Below are 16,641 nucleotides of genomic sequence, written 5' to 3'. Positions count from 1 at the left end.
GAGCACCTCCCCCCCACACAGATGTCCTGGAACGGAGCCAGGTAAGTCTTTCGTACATCCCTACCCAGTGCAAAACAACCAATATTGCTTTCAGTGTCATGCTTCATGTTCTCCACTGCCCCAGACAATGGGTAGTATTCAGTGCTAGCCCTATGTAGAGTAGGTCCATTGAAATGAGTGAGACTTAAGTTAGTCACAACTAACTTAAGTCCCATTCATTTCAATAGGTCTACTCTATGTAAGACTATCATTGGATACTACCCAATGACAGGCGTTCCAGGGGTCTGCTTTAAAAGATGAGTTTCCTTGTTGGTACTAAAGATGTTGCTTTGTGTATCATCTGGTTACAAATATACATGTTCAGTGGGAAAGGGAGCAGAGATGCACTCAGATGGGCAATGCCAGCCAGGAGACTTGTCACAGTCTTGTCCTGGGCAGCTTTACACTCAGATTGTCTCTCTGTCTCCAGCCAAATTAAAATTGCCCCTTCTTGTCCTCTCTTAGTACACTGGTCTTAGTCCCCACCCTAGCAGGGCAACCTGCATCCCAGGTTCTAGTTACATCAGGTAATGCCCATTAAGCAAACACTTTGAACTGTCAAGCCATATGAAGTCCTAGAGGAAGGGTCATCTCTCCACTTCCCATAAGAAAATAGCACATGTCATAAAGTGATTCGTTTTGGTTCTTGGCTTGGATTCCTCAGCATATGGAGAGGACGGGTCAGCTTGGCAGGATGCAGAAGTGGAGAGAGCTCAAGTAGCCACTGGAGTCCACCTGTTGCAAAGCAGCAGATGAGAATGAGTAGCTTGGATGATGGTCTCACCTATCCGATCCCGCACTGATCTGGGAACATTTACATGACTGAAATCCAATTTAGACTTGGTTTGTGGAGTTCTGCAGGGCTTAGTGTTATTATCATGAATGCTGTTTAACATCTACATCAGGGGTGTCGCACCTCAGCCCTGGAGGCCAAATCTGGCCCACTTGGGGTCCCAGTCCAGCCTTTTGGGTTTCTTTGGATGGCCATGCTCTACATGAGGCTGCCCTTCAATGGGATTTGAAAGTTGCAGTTGCTTCAAAAGAAGCAGTGGCAGTAAACTACCAAATAAGTCACTTTGATCATATCTTGGGAGTTGGCTATGGCCCAACAGTACTCTTGATTCAACACATTCCCCACAAAGATCTTAGGCTATGTCAACCTTCCCCAACCTGGTTCTCTCCAGATGTTTTGGACTCATGACACCTTAGCCCAAACTTCTGGATAACTTCCCCAAGATACTTCATGTTGAAGTTAAAAAGAATAGGGGACAAGATGGAATCCCAAGGCACCCTTCAACTCAAAGACCATTGCATGGAAGAGGAGTCTCCCAGCACCACCTTCTGGGTCCTTCCCTCCAGGAAGGACCAGAGCCACTGTAACACCATGCCTCCCAGTCCTACCTCAGCCAGGCAACCCAAAATGACACCATGAGCTCAATGATATCCCGCTGAGAGGTCCAAGAGGTTGCACTCCCCCATCTATTCCTCAGCGTAAGTCATCCACTAGGGCAACCAAGGCCATCTGGGCCTCAGAAGCATGTTGGAAACCAGACTGAAATGTGACCAAACATCTAAGACCATCCGGATTTGAGAAGCCACCACCTTTTCCACCATTCCTGTGGTCTAAGACCGGGGTGGCAACTTGTGGCCCTCCAGATGCTTTAGCCTCCAACTCCCATGATCATTGGCTATGCTGGCTAGGGCTGAAGGGAGCTGTAGTCCAAAACATCTGGGAGGGCACCAGGTTGGGGAAGGCTGGCTATGTGAATCCATGGGTGGATAAAGTCATGTCCACGCTAGCACTTTTTAAGGAGACCAAAAAGCCAGAAGTATGATGATCAAAGGTTTATTCAGGAATGATGTGCTTTGCACGTTTCGAGCAGAGCTCTCCATCAGAGGCAGAATCTATATCATTTTAGCCCCCCTCCCATGCACACACACACACACACTCCTCTCCCCAGGCTGCTTCCTTGTGTTGCTATTCCATACAGATGTGGGAGCATCTGAGAACGACAAAAGGGGTCATCCCCTCCGTGAACTGTCGCTATAATTCCTAGTAGTGTACAATGACGGTAAGGTAAAGTGCCGCATTTTTGGCCCACGTACGTGGTTGCAGTGTTCATATGCTGCAGCACTGGAGTAAAGAGTGTTTCCCACACAGCTCTCTGTGTATGAAGGGGGCTGGAGAAATATTCTGTAGTCAATCTCTGAGGGAAGATCTTTGAGCAAGCAGGATAATATTCCAAGGCAGAGACAGCAGGAAGGCCTTCAAGAGACAAAGTCACTCTGCTACTTTAAAATTCATTTCGTTTCCCCAGTGTCAAAATAAATAAAGTAGATGATTGCCCTGTACAGTGCTCAAGAACAATGAGGGATAAATACGTCTGTGCTTGAAATGTCTTTGCCTCTGATGGCAGTCAATACTTCTGTCTGTGTGCCTGAAACTCCTTTCAGATGTGTTAATGATAGGCTAGCTATTTCAGTCATGTTCTTTGCACTTTTGTACCCACTCACTCGATTTTATTTTCCTTCCATCCTATGATTATTTGAATGAGGTGGGGGGAACCCAGGCTGGGAGTAGGGGAGCACTCCAATATCCATCTCCATTTATTGTCTTGATAATGACTCACTGTCAAATTAGCACTGTGAAAACATTTGACATGACACAGTGGAACAATTTTGGAACAACTCTGATGCGCTGTTTCCACCCAGAAGATTACTTTTATGGCACAGTTCAACATCAGAGCCTCAGAGTTGCTTCTAAATGGGCTCTCTGGCATGATGTGGAGACATTACGGATGCTTTAAATGTTTCATCAGTAGTAGTAATGTTGACATAAAATGCATGGGAAAGTATGTCTGGAGATGCCACCAGCTAAAAGTGACAGTTCCGTAACTGAAGCTGCCTGCAGAAGAATTCTTCTGAGCAATAGAAGATCTCAAGCATGCAAATGACCTGAGAGAAAAAGAGGGGTGATTGGTTTAGCTGATAACACAACTGGTGTCCCCCCCTACACACACACACTGTGTAACCCATTCAGACCAGGCTACCTTCAAACTCACTGTTGTCCTTGCGATCTTCAAGAGCAGGTATATGTCTGATAACAGAATTCCCTCCTGGGACTGGAATTAAAATTTGTATTACCGTCTTTAGCATGTCTAACTCAAGAACATAGAACACGGCCATTTTGCAGTCTGTTCCCAGTCCATGTCACTTTTACATATATTCACTCATAAATCTGATCTGCCCTGTTTACTAAATTGTGATTTTTTTTAAAAAAAGTCATGAAAATCTGTGTTGAACTACACAACTTTGTAAGCTGCTCTGGAAGCCTGTTTGGCTAAAGAGAAGGATCAGAAGGCTTTAAATAAAATGTGCAAATATGTCCTTCTAATGCAAGCAATGGGAGGGAAATCATTCTGACCAGCTTCAGGCCTGGCCTAAACATTCCCCAATGTTGGGGGCATGGTGAGGGAACTGCTCCCCCTGTTCACCCTCTCTTGAATGGGAAGGGTGATGGGTGCAGATCTTTCCTTGGGGGCAGGGAAGGTGGATCCTGAACTGAATCTCCTCCTCCAAGGTTGGTGGTCTTCTCCAGCCTCAGAGGGGGATTTCTGACCTACCCAATGGGCCCTGGGACACTGTCCCAGAGACCATAGGATCGTAACTGTAAAACAACAACAAAAACCGGTGACACGCATGATACAGTGAAACCTGATGAGACATATTTTGGGTTTCTGCAAAATAAAAAGCTAGTTTTACAAGGGTATCAAAACGGAGAAAACCTGTAGTCCCCTATTTTCCTACTGCAATCACAGTTTTACAAGAGTTACTGAAAAGCCATTCATTGACTTTGGTTTCCAACAAACTCTTCAGCTATTTTAACACCTCACTTACTCTCACAGGCCTGAAAGTGCCTTAAGGCTGCAGTTCCATATACCATTCTGGGAGTAATGAGTTTAATAAGGCCTAATGCTGAGCAGGCATATGTAGGACTGTGCTGTACATAACTAGAATAGTGCAGGTTTGTTGTGTATCCTTTCCAAATTCATCTCAAAGGGCATCTTCGACAGGTGTGTGCTGCTCTAGAATATTGATCTGCAGCAGGATGTCGGGACCCACAAGTGGATTGCATGTTGACCCACAGTAGGTCAGACACGTGGCATAACAACATTTTTTTGAATAAGGATTTTTGTTACATATAAAAAAGAGAAAGATGGAGATACCAGCTTCAAAAGAAAAAAAGAGATCTTTAATAGAAGAGAAGGAACTGTGCCAACAGTGTCTTGTTACGCAGGGGTGAGAAGCTGCAACCGACTACAGTTCGCCCTTCTGTACAGCTGTGAAATGTAGAGGTACTCTGCTGTCCTTTTCATCTGGACAGAGAAGGAAGAAGGATATATATTGGGCCAGATTATTTGCCTTGAAACCAATGGGACTTAACTCGGTCACAACCAACATTTCACACTGATTTCAATGTAACCTAGTCTGGATCCAGCCCATAGAGTGAAAATAATAGTCAATAAAGGTGGGTACCACATGCAGGTCGGGAACAAACATGGGTCTTGCTTCTGAAAGGGCTGAAGATGACAGCTCTAGGAAATGGAGTGTTTCATCCAAACACAGGCCGGCCACAAGCGACACGGGTTTTTTCAGCTGAAAAACCTTCCTGTGTCCCTAAGGTGGCAGTGGCCATGAACAGAAATAATCAAAACAAGACATCTTTAGGACAATAAATCATAACCATTCTAGTGCAGACATTGCAGACAGGAGCAATCTCTTTCTGATTCATTCCAGCAGAAAGGTCCCACTGCTTCCCTCACTATGTATACAGAACGTATACCTGGAACACTGTACAGTTATGTTTTGTCTCTTTCCGGGAGCTCATCAAAGCCCATTATGCAGGTTCCATGTAAGTTGCAAAGCTGAGCAAAGCAGGCCTTCCCTGTGGATGGATCAATAAGTTGAGTGACCTCCAGAACCACGTACCTTAAAATAAGGCTGAACAAAGTGGGAGATCTCTGTGGTGATTAGTGTAGAGGAACACTTCAGAGCTTCAGAAAAGGAAAGGGCTGGGCAACAAAGAAATGCAGTAGCCTGTTTACTCCAAATTTAATTCCATTCAAATGGCAGCTACAAAGGTGCATCTAGGCAGGTCTGTCTGTCTGTCTGTCTGTCTATGGAGGTCGAACTTAAATCCCCACGTTTGAGCCCATGTCGTTGCTGGTAAAAAAAGAGGCAGTTCTACAGGAACGAGCGTGGCCAGGCATCCTTTTTCATAGTGCTCTATTTGAAGGGCTGCCAGAAGACCATCCTCCATTTTGAAGGCATCCTCTTTTTGAGGGGTTGTCCAGTCCAATCCCAGTTTAAAGACAATAAGCCATTAGAACTGTTTCCCATCAATTCTTAGCAACTGAACAGGCCAGCCCACAGGTCACCCGGTCACAGCCTTCCACACCATAGTGAGGTGTATTGTATTTCTATTTGAATTATAAAAAGTATTTCTAAGTTTTTATATATACATATAAATTAGCATATCCAAATACTATGCAAATTGATATGATGCATTTCCTCTGTTTTTAGCGATTCATAACTGCCACCCTACAGAGAACTGAAATGTGTCATTGGGACAGAATGTGCAATCTCCCACTATTTGACAATCCCCCCACCCCCCATCCCGGTTACTGTTCCTGGAATGAGATATTTTAAATGTATGCTCAAATGTGGCTGCCATGACTTGGAAGTGGTCACCATGCTTCATGATATCATGTTGGCACAATTATTAGCATGCCTCCATCCTAGACCCTTCATGGATCATTGCCTTGTTGTGGTGAAGGAGCTTGCGCAACTCAGTGAAGCCATAAGCTATGCTGTGCAGGGCCACCCAAGATGGACAGGTCATGGTGGAGAGTTCTGACAAAATGTGGTCCACTGGAGAAGGCAATGACAACCCACTCCAGTATTCTTGCCAAGAAAACCCCATGGAACATATCACAAGGCTAAAAGATGAGCCCCTCAGGTCGGAAGGTGTCCAATATACTACTGGGGAAGAGCAGAGGGTATTTCCAAGTAGCGCCAGAAAGAGTGAAGCGGCTGGGCCAAAGCCGAAAGGACGCCCAGCTGTGGATGTGTCTGGTGGCGAAAAGAAAGTCCGATGCTGTAAAGAACAATATTGTTTAGGAACCTGGAACGTAAGATCAATGAATCAAGGTAAGCTGGAGGTGGTCAAACATGAGATGGAAAGATTGAACATCGACATCTTGGGAATCAGCGAACTAAAATGGACAAGCATGGGCAAATTTAATTCAGGTGACCATCATATCTACTACTGTGGGCAAGAATCCCTTAGAAGAAATGGAGTAGCACTCATAGTCAACGAAAGGGTGGGAAAAGCAGTACTGGGGTACAATCTCAAAAACGACAGAATGATCTCAGTACGAATCCAAGGCAAACCATTCAACATTACAGTAATTCAAGTTTATGCCGCAACCACTGAGGCCGAAGAAGCTGAGGTTGATCGGTTCTATAAAGACCTACAACACCTTCTAGAACTAACACCAAAAAAGGATGTCCTTTTCATCATAGGGGATTGGAATGCTAAAGTAGGAAGTCAAGAAATCACTGGGATAACAGGCAAGCATGGCCTTGGTGTACAAAATGAAGCAGGACAAAGGCTAACAGAGTTTTGCAAGGAGAACATGTTGATCATAGTAAACACTCTTTTCCAACAGCACAAGAGGCGACTCTACACATGGACATCACCAGATGGTCAATATCGAAATCAGATTGATTATGTACTTTGCAGCCAAAGATGGAGAAGCTCTATATAGTCAGTAAAAACAAGACCTGGAGCTGACTGTGGCTCAGATCATGAGCTGCTTCTTGCAAAATTTCGGCTTAAATTGAAGAACGTAGGGAAAACCACTAAACCATTCAGGTATGATCTAAATCATATCCCTGATGAATATACAGTGGAGGTGAGGAATAGATTTCAGGGATTAGACCTGATAGACAGAGTGCCTGAGGAACTATGGACGGAGGTCCGTAACATTGTTCAGGAGGCAGCAACTAAATCCATCCCAAAGAAAAAGAAATGCAAGAAAGCAAAGTGGCTGTCTGATGAGGCTTTACAAGTAGCTGAGGAAAGAAGGGAAATGAAAAGCAAGGGAGAAAGGGGAAGATATATCCAATTGAATGCAGAGTTCCAGAGATCAGCAAGGAGAGACAAGAAGGCCTTCTTAAATGAACAATGGAAATAAATCGAGGAAAACAATAGAATGGGAGACTAGAGATCTCTTCAAGAAAATCAGAGATATCAAGGGAACGTTTTGTGCAAAGATGGGCATGATAAAGGACAAAGAAGGCAGGGACCTAACAGAAGCAGATGAGATGAAGAAGAGGTGGCAAGAATACACAGAAGACCTATACAGGAAAGATCTTAATGTCCCTGATAGCCATGATAATGCGGTCACTGAACTTGAGCCAGACATCCTCGAGAGTGAAGTCAAGTGGGCCTTAGGAAGCATTACTAACAACAAAGCTAGCGGAGATGACAGTATTCCAGCGGAGCTATTTAAAATCCTAAAAGATGATGCTGTTAAAGTGCTGCACTCAATATGCACTCACACTGGAGAGCCAGTGTGGTGTAGTGGCTAGAGTGCTGGACTGGGAGTTGGGAGATCTAGGTTCTAGTCCCCACTCGGCCATGGAAGCTCACTGGCTGACTTTGGGCCAGTCACAGACTCTCAGCCCAACCTACCTCACTGGGTTGTTGTTGTGAGGATAAAATGGAGGAGGAGGAGAATTATGTATGCCGCCTTGAGTTCCTTGGAGGAAAAAAGGTGGGATATAAATGTAATAAATAAATAAATAAATAAATGCCAACACATTTGGAACACTCAGCAATGGCCACAAGACTGGAAAAGGTCAGTTTACATTCCAATCCCAAAGAAGGGCAATGCCAAAGAGTGTTCAAACTCCTGTACAATTGCACTCATTTCACATGCCAGCAAGGTGACGCTCAAAATCCTACAAGCTAGGCTTCAGCAGTATGTGAACCGAGAACTACAAGTACAAGTGGGGTTTCGAAGAGGCAGAGGAACTAGAGATCAAATCGCCAACATTCACTGGATCATGGAGAAAGCAAGAGAATTCCAGAAAAATGTCTATTTTTGCTTCATTGACTACACTAAAACCTTTGATTGTGTGGATCACAACAAACTGTGGCAAATTCTTAAAGAGATGGGAGTACCAGATCACCTTACCTGCCTCCTGAGAAACCTTTACGAGGGTCACGAAGCAACAGTAAGAACTGGACATGGAACAACCGATTGGTTCAAAATTGGGAAAGGAGTACGACAAGGCTGTATATTGTTGCCCTGATGCTGGGAAAGATTGAAGGCAAAAGGAGACGGGGACGTCAGAGGATGAGATGGCTAGATAGCATCACCAATGCAATGAATATGAACCTGAGCACACTCCAGGAGAGAGCGGAGGACAGGAAGGCCTGGCATGCTATGGTCCATGGCGTCATGAAGAGTTGGACATGACTTAACAACTGAACAACAACTCCATCCTAGGCAAAGTTTTCACAAATGAAATCTCAGCATTCTTTACACAGCGCATAGTTAAGCTATGGAATTCACTTCCACAAGATGTAGTAATGGCCACCAATTTGGATGGCTTTAAAAAGGGGGTTAGACACATTCATGGAGGAGAAGGCAATCAATGGCTACTAGTCCTGATGGCTATATGCTACCTCCAGTATCAGAGGCAGTGTGCCTATATACACCAGTTGCTGGGGAACATGGGCAGGAGGGTGCTGTTGCACTCATGTCCTACTTCTGGGTTTCCTGTGGGCAGCTGGTTGCCCACTGTGTGAACAGAATGCTGGACTAGATGCACCCTTGGTCTGATCCAGCATGGCTCTTCTTATGTTGTTATGTTCTTAGCATTGAGCCATATGTCACAGTGTGAGAGTAATGCCACATATATATCCACCACCACCCCTATGCAGTAGCATACAGGAAGCTTAGTTTCCCCCCGTCGCTCTATCAAGTCCTTCTTTCTCTCATTGCTCATGCATTATTTTGGCCATATGTGGGGGAAAGTGACTGAGTCCGTCAGTGAGTGGACAATAGAGCTAAAGGCACCTGACAATTGGCAAAATACAGACAAAATGGATTTAACATTTTGGCTCTTAGGTTGGCTGGGTAAAGTTCTCCTTACTTGAGTGCAGGACTTTACCCATTTGGCGTGGGATTCACTGATAGGGAATATGATGGGAATACCTCATCTTGGAATTCTTGCATGATATGCATCCATTTCAATGGAACCTGTACAGGGGACATTCCACTTTTCTCAACTTTTTTCAGTCTAGAAGCTATCTTAAAGGTCACTATTAATTAATCTACTAATATGTTTACACAAAGGACTAATAATTTACTCTAAGATTTGATGCAGAATTTGTAACAGATTTTGGGGGAAAGGCGTTAAAAGGTTTCCCTATATGCTCATGTCTGATGCTTCATATTATGCTTACGTTTTCCATTTAATAGGATGCATTAATTTTCCCTCAAATGCATGCCACCAATTAGAACATTCACCCTCCTATCCAAGTAATTGGTCTTAAAATTGAGTTGCTTTGGAATCTTTTTTCTGTCTTGAAAAAGGGTACATCTGCCTGTTCTATGTAGCCTGGATCTTTCCCTAAAGGTGCAGTCTGTTGTATGAATTTAGTGAATAATTGTGATGGTTCTGGCAAGAACGCAGTTGGATGGGGAAAGTGGTAGTCTGGTTCTGACTTCTTGCAGAGTGAGTTTGAAATCCCTGTTTTTTACTGCACATGGTAGAATTAATGCTAAAAGGTCCAGTTTTTCAATATGTGCAAATGCACAAGGCTTCTTGAATGTGTATTTCAGCAGCTCCTAAACTATACTGAGTACTTTAGCTCATAAGCCCACAAACATGCAGTTTCTCTGTCTGGACGTCCATGGAAATGCTATCTCACAACTCCAATAGACTCCTTCTGGATAGTTAGAGAGCAGTTATAAGAAATAGATAAATTTGTTGGCATGTGCTCAAGTGAGAATGCGTAGCAGGGAATAATATGAAATGAAAAGCTTTTGCAAATGGGCTAGTTATTTTGCTCTACACCAGGGGTGTTGAACCTCTTGCACCCTGAGGCCGAAATACATTTGAGAGAAGCTCTTGGGGGCCACATCGCAGTGGTGGGTGGGGCCAAAGGCAAAAGGGGAGGGCCAAAGTTACAAAAAATACCAATAGATTGTAGCTTCCTGCCAGTCACTCAGCCTGAAGAGAGGCATTTCAACCTTGCAGAATGCGGGGAAAGTGCACCACAGGTGGGGAGCCATTGAATGATGGGGGGGAAGGGGGTGAGGGAAGGAGGCCATCTAGAGAACCCCAGAGGGCCAGATTGGGAACTCAGGAGGGCTGGATTTGACCCATGGGCCTGGGGTTCCCCACCCTGTTCTCTAGTTTCCTCCCATCCTCTGCTCTATGTGCTGAGATCAAGGAACCTGCTTTATAGCCATGATTTCAACTCCCAAATGCATTTTGCCAGCACTTGTAACTAAGAAAGAATTAAAACAAAACCCTGGAAAACAAACACGAACATTGATAGGAACGAAAAGCTCGAACCAGGATGGCCTAGCATTGTCTCCCAGGTTGCAGAGCTCTTGAGGACAGTGAACCCATTTCTGTGCAGCAAGGACTTACAAGACACCAGGCTTTTTGCACCTGCTTGTGGTCCAAAGGAGAAGACTCTGGCTCTGATCACATCCAGGTGATCAGAGGTGGTAACTGATAAACTGCCTGACGTCAGTGGAATTAAGTTAAACTGCTGGAGACAAAAGAGTTCTGAACCCCCGTCCTGGTTGGCAGATCAGAAGAAGATTTAACAGCTTGAGCAGAAATGGCTTTGCCGAAAGAGATTCAGTTGCAGTGACAGCAGAGAGCTAAAAGTGATCCTCCTTAAATATCCAGAGAGCCTTAATGACTCACTTTTCCATACCCTCAGACATTTCATTTGGTTCAAGAAACATCTACTGTACAGACATCTTTGTATACCAACACTTCTGCATTGATTCAACATGATTTTCAGTGCAGACTGTAAGTCAAAGTAGACCTATTTTTATTTGCCCCTCACATCTGAGAAATGTTAACCTTGTTTCTGACTTGCAGCTGACTTGCTTTTTTCCCTTCCCCCCTGCTCTCTACACATCAGGTACCTGAGAAGTACTTCAGAGCTATTTCTGCCTTCAGCCTTTCAGTGTAAAGAGATGCTCTCCTTTCCACAGAGATGTATATTGGGGGTTGGTTGCTTTGGAGGTCAGACCAGTTGCTGTGAAAAACAACAACCGCAACACAAACGTTTATGGGAATGGCCTTTCCAGGCAATTACCCCCCACCCCTTCTGACAGTATTCATTCGAGCACAGATTTGGCTCCAGGATTTAGTGACTACTGCTCCTTCATTGTTAATTCCAGCACTTTAACTGAATCACTTGATTCTGCTATGGATTGCAACTTATTAGGTTTGGAATAATAAGCCAGGCTTGTTTTCTTTGTTTCCTAGCAAGGTTTTCTGGTTTTGTTTTTAAGAAAAACCCAGTCACAATTCTGTTCAGTGGGCAATTTAAAATGTATTTATTTATGTTTTAGAGCAAAGGGCTGGACGTGACCGATTTCGTCTGATCTCGGAAGCTAAGCAGGGTCAGCCCTGGTTAGAACTTGGATGGGAGACCGCCTGGGAATCAGGCTTCCTGCATTGAGCAGGGGGTTGGATTTGATGGTCTTGTAGGCCCCTTCCAACCCTATGATTCTATGACGTCGAGCAAAGGACTGGATGTGCCCGATCTCATCTGATCTCGAAAGCCAAACAGCATCAGCCCTGGCTAGGACTTGGATGGGAGACCACCCGGGAATCAGGCTTCCTGCACTGAGCAGGGGGCTGGACTCGATGGTCTTGGAGGCCCCTTCCAATCCTATGATTCTGTGACATCGAGCAAAGGGTTGGATGCACCTGATATCATAAGCTAAGCAGGGTCAGCCCTGGTTAGTACTTGGATGGGAGATCGCCTGGAAATCAGGCTTCCTGCATTGAGCAGGAGGTTGGACACGATGGTCTTGTAGGCCCCTTCCAATCCTATGATTCTATGTTAAGGTTCTATGAAAATGGATACCCCACGTCTCCATTTTAAAATAAATCCCCAAGGAGGGTAACGATGATATCAGTTGAACAAATTCTACGATGAAGAACGTTTCTTCACTGGGAACAGCTGTCCCAGGAGGCTGTTCCAAGTGGTCCGGAGCCTGGTTGGTCCAGTTGCTCCGGAACCACTGGAACATTCCAAGGTCTCCTGTGAGGCCTTGGCAAGGCACTTTGCAGATAAAATTGATCAGATTAGGAGTGTTACTCTGCACGCTGTGGATACAGTTAGTGAGCAAGAGGCGGCCTGTGGCAAACCAGTTTTGTGGGATCAGTTCCAGCTTCTTCCTCCTGATGAAGTGGACAAGGTGCTTTCATCTGTAAGGCCGACCACCTGCTTACTTGATCCTTGCCCATCTTGGCTCATTATGGGCTGCAGAGAAAGACTGGGTGAGGGGATCAGGGCAGTGGTGAACGCCTCCCTTGAGGAGGGAGTGATGCCATCAGCCCTCAAGGAGGCAGTGATAAGACCGCTCTTAAAGAAGCCCTCCTTGGATCCCCAAGTTCTGAACAACTTTCAACCAGTCTCGAATCTGCCATTTTTGGGCAAGGTGATTGAGTGGGTGCTGGTGATGCAGTTGAAGACACACTTGGAAGAAACCAATTATCTAGACCCATTTCAGTCAGGCTTCAGGCTTGGGCATGGGACAGAAACGGACTTGGTCCGCTTGGTGGATGATATGAGGAGGGCTCTGGATAGGGGTGAATGCTCCTTCCTTGTTCTCCACAACCTCTCAGTGGCTTTTGATACCATTGACCATGGTATCCTCCTGGACCACCTGGAGGGGTTGGGCATTGGAGACACCATATTGTGGTGGTTCTGGTCCTTCCTCTCTGGCAGGTACCAGAGGGTAGCACTGGGAGAGGAGGTTTCGGACCCGTGGCCACTCACTTGTGGGGTGCCATAGGGTTCCATCCTCTCCCTGATGCTATTTAACATCTATGTGAAGCCGCTGGGGGCTATCATCAGGAGGTTTGGGGTGCAGTGTCATCAATATGCGGATGACATGCAGTTCTACCTCTCGTTCAAATCTTCACCAAGGTTGGCCGTAGAATCCCTGTCCAAATGTCTGGAGATGGTGAGTGGCTGGATGGGGAGGAATAAGCTGAAGCTGAACCCTGACAAGACTGAGGTACTTTTGGTGGGAGACAAGAGGAGGCTGGGGGATGTTGACCTGGTGTTGAATGGGGTACGGCTACCCTTGAAAGACTAGGCCCGCAGCCTGGGGGTCATTTTGGACTCCCAGCTGTCCATGGAGGCTCAGGTGTCACCTGTGAGCTGGACAGCGCTGTATCAACTCCATCTGATATGGCGGCTGTGCCCCCTTCCTTCCCGATCATCTGCTCCCATCGGTAATACATGCCCTGGTCTCCTCCCGTTTAGACTACTGTAATGCGCTGTACGTGGGGTTACCCTTGAAGACAGTTCGAAAGCTGCAGCTGGTACAGAACGCGGCGGCTCGCCTGATTAAAGGCAGCCGCTGGCGAGATCACATCACTCCGGTGCTGAACGAATTGCAGTTGTTGTTGTTTTCCAGGCTAAATTCAAGGTGTTGGTTTTGACCTTTAAAACTCTACATGGTTCCGGCCCAGCCTATCTCAAGGAGCGCCTCCAGCAACACCAGACAGGCCGCTTAACAAGATCAGCCTCGGATGGCCTTCTCTCTGTCCCATCAGCCAGGACAGCTAGACTGATGGGGACGAGGGAGAGGGCCTTTTCTGTGGTGGCCCCTACTCTGTGGAACTCCCTCCCTAGGGAACTCTGCCATGCCCCCTCTTTAATGAGCTTCCGCCGTGCATTAAAAACGTGGTTGCTCAGGCAGGCATTTGGGGTGGGTTAGGTATTTTAGAAAATGTTTTTATTGTAGAATTTTATTGTTTTAAACTCTTTTATTATATGCTGTACATCGCCCAGAGTGGCTGGGTGACCAGCCAGATGGGTAATTAATAAATTTAATAAATAAATAAATAAAACATGTCAACAAATAAAATACAGCAAGAAGCAGCAATCAGAAACAACAGCAGCAGTGGAAACAAAATAATTAACAAAAGCGGCAGATAAAATAAAGGCTATCTTTTTTTTAAAGTTCAGTAGAAGAAAGAACACACTTTTCATTTAAATCTCAACGCATTAAAAGGCTTGTGCAAATAAAAATAAAGTCTTAACCTGGCAGCTAAAAAACCTCACATAAGTTCTACTGAAAGTGGACCCCATAGAAATAAATGGGACTTAAGTTTGTCATGACTAACTCAAGTCCCATTCATTTCAGTCAGTGGGTCTACTCTATGTAGGACTTATGTTGGATTTTACCCAGAATAAAGGCTGTGGCAGGCAAACGTCTCTGGGGACAGTCCCACCACTGAAGTCCCTCTTTCTAGTCACCAACTCCTCTGATGATGTGGCACCTAGACAGGGCCTCTGAACAGATCTCAAGGCGAGGTATGTTCCTGTTGCCCAATGCTGCCAACCAGCACCCAAACTGCTGCATTTTGTTCCACTGACATTTCCATGTAATCTACAAAGGCAGCCCACATAAAACACATCACACTAAGCCAAACAGGTTTTATAGATTCAGGATGCAATCCTGTATGCACTTACCTGGGAGTAAGCCTCACTGAAATCAATGGGACTTACTTCTGAATAGACATGTATAGGATTGTGCTGTTAGAACTTCAACGAATTCGCTTGCACAAATGAGAAAAAGCCACGTGCCGCTATTGTTGTTATGGATAGAACAGTGCCGTCAATGTACCTGGCACTTTCCAGTACCTGGCACTTTACAGAATACAAGACAAGGCCCCTTTACAGAATACAAGACAAGGCCCTAAAATCTGATGCAGAGGAAGGGGAGGGGAATAGGAGGAAAATATGCATTTAATTTAGTGACACAAATTTGGGCTTAATTAGAGCAGGGGCCCTGAGCCTCTTTCAGCCCAAGGGTCAAATTCCATTTCAGAGAAGCTCTTGGGGGCTGCATTCCAGTGGTGAGCGGGGCTGAAGGCGAAATGGGCGGAGACCACATATTTCAGCTTAAAGGTCTTCCCGCTAGTAGTTAAATTTTAGGAGGAGCATTTCAAACACTGAGAGTAGGGGAAAAAACACACAAAACTGGGGAAATACCTAACAACCAGTGGTTGGGGGAATAGGGTGGGGACAGAGGAAAGGGGGTCTTCTGGAGAAACCTGTTGGGCTGGATTGGGACCCCAGGAGGGCCAGACTTGGCCCCCAGGAGGGCCAGACTTGGCCCCCAGGCCAGAGGTTTTGTACCTCTGCGGTAGAGTATGGGGACAGAGGGGTTTTGGCAAAAGTGTCACTGGTGGGCTTTGAGGATTTTAAGGATGTAAGAGACAGGCATTCTGGGAGGCAGATCCATGCAGAGGGGGCAGCAAGGGAGAAAGGGTGGAGTCATTTGAGGGAGCAGGACACCTTCAGGTGGCTGAGGGTGGTAGATTTGGAAGACCAAATGTCATGTGCAGGGATGTGGAGGGAACTAAGAGCAGAGAGAAAAGGAGACAGGGGTGCCATAGAGAGCACCGAAGGAGGTTTTGATGGGTGTGAGTGAGATAGGTGAATTATTCTGGTAGCACAGAGTTCTGGATAGAAATCAGGGTGAGATAATGCAAGTACAGAGAGAAGAAATTTGCAGTAGTTAAGATGAGAGATTGCCAGGATGTGAAGCAGAGGTTTTGCTGAGGTGAGAAAGAGAGGCGGGGGCTTTTTGGTGGCTGCTCCCAGCCTCTGGAACTCCCTGCCAAGGGTGACTAGGTTAGTTCTATTTCTGTTGTCCATCCACTGGCAAGCAAAAACAAAAGCTTGAATAAACAGTATAATAATATTGTGGCACTCGACCTTGGGGGAGCTGGGGGTGGTGACGGCCGACAGGAAGCTCTGGCGTGGGCTGGTCCATGAAGTCATGAAGAGTCGGAAGCGACTGAACGAATAAACAACAACACAATATTGTGGCTGTTTCTTCCTTCTTGTTGGTGTGTTGGTTTTGTTGGTGTCTGATGTGTTTTTATTTATGTTTAAACTATAATGTTGATAATTTGGGGGGGGGGGTATTTTAATGTTAGCCACCTTGAGCACTACTTTTAGTGGAAAGGCAGAAAATAAATTTAAGAAAGAAAGAAAAGCAGACAGAAAGAAGTATTTTGCAGTATTGTAAAGGGAGAAGGGACATGATTTGGTGGTGGATTGACTATGGGGAGTCAAGGAGAGAGCAACAGGCTTTGTGAAAACTCAATAGGGTAAGTGACACTGTCAGAATAGGAAGAACAGATTTTCCTTTTCTCTGGAAGGAAGGGTGGTAATCCTAAAAGTCTGCATCTCACGTATTTGTCCTGACCCAGCAAGGGCAATCTGTTTGTGAAAAG

Source organism: Heloderma suspectum, chromosome 7 (assembly GCF_057233095.1).
Source record: "Heloderma suspectum isolate Gila_16-S chromosome 7, 16-S_ref, whole genome shotgun sequence".
In the NCBI taxonomy this organism is placed as follows: Eukaryota; Metazoa; Chordata; class Lepidosauria; order Squamata; family Helodermatidae; genus Heloderma; species Heloderma suspectum.
This window is presented reverse-complemented; position numbering follows the sequence as displayed.